The sequence below is a fragment of the Humulus lupulus genome, chromosome 3, assembly GCF_963169125.1.
Source record: "Humulus lupulus chromosome 3, drHumLupu1.1, whole genome shotgun sequence".
Lineage (NCBI taxonomy): Eukaryota > Viridiplantae > Streptophyta > Magnoliopsida > Rosales > Cannabaceae > Humulus > Humulus lupulus.
The window spans coordinates 22,354,120-22,359,969 of NC_084795.1; the positions used below are offsets into that span (position 1 = coordinate 22,354,120).

At 32.2% G+C, this 5,850-nt stretch overlaps 1 long non-coding RNA gene across 2 annotated transcripts; it reads left to right on the top strand.

The window, feature by feature from the left end:
* Positions 1 to 1,206: 1,206 nt before the first annotated feature.
* On the top strand, positions 1,207 to 2,772 carry LOC133820999 (uncharacterized). Of its 2 annotated transcripts, none has more exons than XR_009887258.1 (4): positions 1,207 to 1,268; positions 1,632 to 1,701; positions 1,821 to 1,887; positions 2,535 to 2,772. It is a non-coding gene; the product is annotated as an uncharacterized LOC133820999 (long non-coding RNA). The 2 variants fall into 2 exon arrangements; XR_009887257.1 differs by having other exon boundaries at positions 1,834 to 1,887.
* Positions 2,773 to 5,850: the final 3,078 nt, after the last annotated feature.

Sequence of the window (5,850 nt, forward strand, 5' to 3'; positions counted from 1 at the left end):
TTTGGCTTCAATCTTCCTTTCCTTTCCATGTGTCTTAAACCTTAGCTTTCTACTCTAATGGGTTTCTTCCTATTGTCTTTGATTATTCGTTTTCGATTGCAACGACTAAGCTCCGAGGTCAAACTGTCCTGGGTTTGATTTTTTTTTTAGGGGGGGGGGGGGATGGGATACCCGGATTCTGATATGGTGGCCAAGAGAAATTTGGGTTTTGGGTGCTTTTCCAAGAGGAGATTAGGTTTATTGAATTGGGTCGTCTTTGGATTTTGGCTTGCGTTACTGCTTTTGCAGCCGGTGGCTAGTGTCAGACCCTTGCGATAGAGAGCTCGTTCTTGGGGCGATGAGGTTGGTATTGAGATTATTGCCTTACTTTTATTTTAAATTTTTTTTTATGAATAGTTTGATCAGCTATAAAGATTACAATTTGAATTGGGTAGTGGTTATTAGTTTTGTTCAATGTTTCTCTTAGTCAGTGTACACACTAAGAGATTAGAGATTATATTTCAGTGAAATTATTTATACGTTTTAGAAAGTTATGACTGGGGGCAATCTGTATTTGTGTTTACTCCAAAGTTGCTTTAGCTTTTTATTAAGTTATAACTCTGCTGCAATGAGGAGAGTAGGAGGAGAATGAGATATTATTGAAATACAAATTGCAAGAACTCTGAGGTGCTAGAGTATTTTACTAAAAGATATAAGTTTTATCAGAAAAATTTGTTAATAACATACTCATCTCTGCTGCACAAAACCGTAGAAGAAAGAGGAGGTTCATTAGCTTTGTCATTGATGTGTTTTTCTGGCTTTGCCATGTAGTCTTATTGAAAGTAGCTCGTATTTATTCACATTGAGTTTTGTTCTTGGTTCATAAATTGGAGTAGACAATACAGAAGTTAATAAATTGTACCTTTCATTTTATGCAAGAAGACAACTAAAAGCAATATTTTTTTTAAGAAATGTATCTGTCATGTGAAAGCCAGTTTTAATTTAATGAACTTCCTTTTAGAAATTTAGCTGCTCTCATTTCCCTTTCCCTTTCCTTTCGGTAAGTATGCAAATGTAAAATTTCCTTTGAAATAGTTTCTGCCAGGAAAAGTAGGGAGAAAATTCCTTTTTTTTTTTTTTTTTTAGAAATATGCGTTTAAAATATGGATGGAAATTTGAGTGAATTTGCTGAATTCACCTCATTTGCCTCTTGCAGTAGTTATTCAGAGGAAAAAAAGAAAGTGACTTGGGTCCATTTTCTGCATGGAATATAATTGGAACATATAGAGGTTAGTAAATTGCATTGCACACACATTTAATTGTTATCTTGTAAATTCTAGCTACAACTCTTTACATGAAATTGATAGATAACTGGATCAATTTCAAATTAATTAATAATTTCTTGAATTATTTTGGGTGAACGTGAGGATTAGTTGTATCCACATTTTGCAGTATGTGTGATGTGTGTGTGGCATGGGGGTGGGGGTGGGGGTGGGGGTGGGGGTGGGGGTGGGTAATACCATGTGATTGTCTTATTTTATGCCACTTACTGTCTATTCATTGTGATTTGGGGAGCTTTCTCTTCTTGATTTGGATGATGGGCGTGAAAGGGAACTAACTGATTATGTTGAATTATTTTGGGTTACTTGCAGTCGATCAGAGGACAAAACTAATTTAATTGAGGAAGTATCTTGGTTTGATTATGGACATAGAGGGATGCAGGTAATGAGTCATCAAGTTCAATATCTTATCTCTGATATTTTGCAAGATCTTTTTTGCTTAATGAGTTTCTGCTTTAATTCTGTTTTTTTTACTTGTCTGATATTTATTCTGGTTGGAAGTTTATTTTTACAGGTTTGGTATCCTTCTTTGGGTGCTGACCCTTTTAAGCAGGAGGATTTCTTACAGGTACGTATTCTTTGGTGCTAGAAGCCACAGGTTTTGCATATAATAAAAGCTTATCTTCTTTGTTAGCATTTTTTTTCCTTATTTTTCAATTTCCCCCTTCCCTTAGTGTGCAATTTTAGTTCCTTTCAAGGTGAGGTCACTAGCTACTAAATTGCTGGCTTCTGTATTCATTCAAGTATTATTTTATTTTATTTTTATTGAAAATCATTTTTCTTTTTAAAAAGAAACATAATAAGGTTTTGTAAGTTATGAAATTATTTTTATTGCCTTTTAAGGCATCTTCTTCAGGTACTATTTTCTCTTTCCTTTATATGAAAGTGAAGGTCCAATGTTTCTTTTACTGTCCAATTATGGAATTCTCTTGTACTATATATAATATTGTCTACCTTCTATTGAAATTTGAAAAGAAGATGTCAGCTCGTGCGCTTAATTACTAGCCCACAAGGTTGGAATATGACTTGAAGCCCTTTGTTAGATTAGGTTCAAGCATATGTGTTTAGTTTGGGGCGTTATTGCATAAGTGTCTATGGATATCCTCTGGTTACCAAAATTATATTATGTTGACTTTGCAGCTTTTTAATTTTGTTTGTTGTTATTCCTAATCTTTCTTGAAGATATTGTACTTAATTCTGATTTTGTATTCAGAGGGACAAACGCGAAGAAGCTTTGAGGCTGGCTCCGTTATCAGCAAAGAAGCCTCATTTTTCTCACTGTTTGGAGTGGCTTCTCTTTAGGGTGTTTGATGCAGAAATATCCAGGTACATTCAATGAGAATAAAATTACCTCAAAAGTACAATGGTTCTGTTTTTGGCCATTATCTAAATGGAGTAATGTTTATAGTAGTTTTGTTAAGCAAAACATTACTGGGTCTTTTTGCTAACTTGGTTACCCTAGTTCTCTAACTTTGTCAGTGCTGGGTTTTTGTTTGCTGGGTTTTCGTTTCTTCTGGATTTGGCTCTGTTGTATTGCTAAAAATGAAAGCTTTGGGACTTTATTTATATTTGGGGGAGATTGAAAATTTGAAACTGTTTGCTCGGATAGTTATTTCAGAGTGTTTACTACATAATTTGATGTTGGGTATTGGGTTCTTAGGATTGGTAACTCTGTTTCTTTCATTGTTAGTTTGGTTGTGATTTAGTTGAGAAGATTATATTTCAAACAATTTGGTCCCGAGTTCTGATGGTGGGAGTTTTGTCTTTTCTTGACTGAATTTGCTTCAGGCATATATGATATTACTATAGCCATATATGTTTTAAGCATTCCTTTTCAAGGTTCTGTTAGGTCTCTCTCTCAGCCCCTTTTCAATAGTATTTCTTTTAGGAGAATAAAAGATTGATTGAATTTCTTAACTTGACATTGCTTTTGGTAGAATGTCATTATATTCCTTGTGGCTGTTGTATTTGATAATACAGATTGTTGGCTGATGTGAATTTTACTGTATTTAGTAATGTATTCTAATTTATGAAAAAAGAGGGTTGGTTTCATTCACCTGGGTTTTCATGTCTGGTCTGGTTATATCGTAAAGGCTATAAATTTGTATGTAATTGTGATATTAACTGTATATTTGGGTCACAGAAAAACGTAATTCATCAATTTTATGAAAAAATTGATTCTTGTATTGATAATCGCCCTATTTGTTCTTGTTATGTCTATAGGATGAAGATCTTATCTTTTTCACCCTCGGAACCTCATGAACAGCTGCAAGACAATAATCATGTTGTATATCCAGAGGAGAAGACGAGTCTCTAAATCTTTTGAGATCAAGCATATCCAGAGGAAGCAACTTTGAGGTATCTTGTTGTATATCATGTACATGCATAGAATGTTTTGTTTGACTTTAACAAAAAAAAGGTTCCATATTGGAAAAGAAAAGGGTTTATTCTGTATAGCAATTAACTTAGAAAAACACAGATCCCACGAGCTTGTTAGTGTTTGATTCATTGTTGTGTGCCATTACATATTTGATTGAATGAATTTATCATCATCAAATTGATTTCAGTAACTTTGAAGCTAAAATATTTCACTGCTTTATCTTTATTTATCTTTAGCTTGTCTTTTTCTTAGTGTCTTATCCTTTTAAGAAACTTCTGTCGAATCTATTCGATTTGGTTGTTCGTTGTCGTGATTCGAATCCCCATCTATGTTTTCATAAACACTATTTTCAGAGAGACCCATCTTAGAGTCGGACACAGTATGACCTATTGAATCATAATAATCATGTGTATAAAATATCTAATGTATATGTTTGGAACTCTTTTCAGCCATTCATTTACTTGATTATAAGTTGGAATAGAATTTCAATTGATTGAGACCTACACCTAGTGTGTAGTGTCGATTCTATTAAATATATTGTCATCTTCTCTTCTCTTAACCAAAACCCAAAGGTTTCATATTTAGATAATCCCCACTTCAAATTATAGCTGCAGCAACATTTTTAGGGCAGGTAAGCATAATTGGAGAGTAGTTCCATTTCCACATATTTAAAGTTAGTTTTTTTTCTTCATGTGATTCATTTGTACTAAATATGAGTTTTATAATAGTAAATTTTTAGGTGAAGATAAATATAATTATAAGTATCGTTTTTTAGATGTCACATAGTAAAATGATGTTATTTTTATAATTACTATGTGGCATATATAATTTGGTACTTTGTTGGATTATTACTTTGTAAAAAATTACTAAAAGTGTTGTTTTAGATTTAAGAATATATATTTTGACCCTACTGAAAATTAACATTTTGGTGTGACGAGGGGGACTTCATCTAGGTGCTTGTGGTGTCGCGGGGAAGGACAACACTAGTTTGCTCTTGGGTTTGTGTGCATATAAATTGTAGAAGGTTGGCATAATTATTGTGCACTATGAAATGTATAATCAAAGCTATTGTCATTTTCTTCTTAGTTACTTGTGTGGTTTGAAATTTGGTTAATTGATATTACTTGATTTTGTTTTATAGGTTGTTACTGGCCTTTTTTTTTTATTTTTTATTTTAGCAATACTTTTGTTTTTTTTACTAGGGTTTAGTGATGGATAACTTTAGAATTATGGCTGTTTTAAGTGTTGTTTTCCTTTAGTCTCTTTTTTTTTTCCTGGAATGGTTATTAGGGTTATCCTTTTCTCCCCTGCTTTTTTAGGGATAAGATACTTTCTTAGTTTGATGGAAAAATTTTTTTGTTCTCTCTCTTTATTCATAAACAAGTGTTGGTGACTGTGCAAAGCCTCCATGGATCTTAATGTGATTGCAGGCGTTTCTTCTTCTCATGATTAAATTAGCTTGTGATTCCCAAATATCTTGGCTGATTTGAGACGATTTCAATATTTCTAAGTGAGAATTTTAAGTGAGATTAAATTTTAGAATGTCAATGGTTGTTTTTAACATTGTCTCATCCTTTTTTGCTGCTAATAAATACAAGGAACGAACCTAAGAAATGAGAAAGTTAGATTAATGGGTTTTTGGAAATAGGGGTATTTGTTTGGAGTTTCTTTTTATTAAGTTAAATGTTATAATGTTTTTATTTATAATGAAAGGAAACTGTTTGATATGATTTTTGGATTGTTAGATATGATTTTTATAATATTATTTGGACTAGTAGCTCTTTTTTTTTTTTTGTCTTTTAAACTTTAGATTATGTATCAAGCTCTTATTTTTGTTCCTTTTTTGAGGATATGCTCTTGCTGCTCTTCTCTTGTTACTTTGTGTGTGTTTCAATCATAAAAATATTGTTTTGTCTTTGGAAAAACCAGTATAAATGAAAGGAGACAAAAACGAAGTTGTTTGAAATTTCTTTTTGTTTGAGAATTTTTTTATCAACTGTAAAAGTGTTCTAATTTGAATCATGTCTCATTAAATTTTCATTATGTATCCTTATTATTTAGTTTAAGGTTTTTACTTAATCAGAAGCCTATTCATTTAGGTTCAATTGCATTCAAACTACTAGCTTAGTAATATCAAAGCAAAGATCTAAA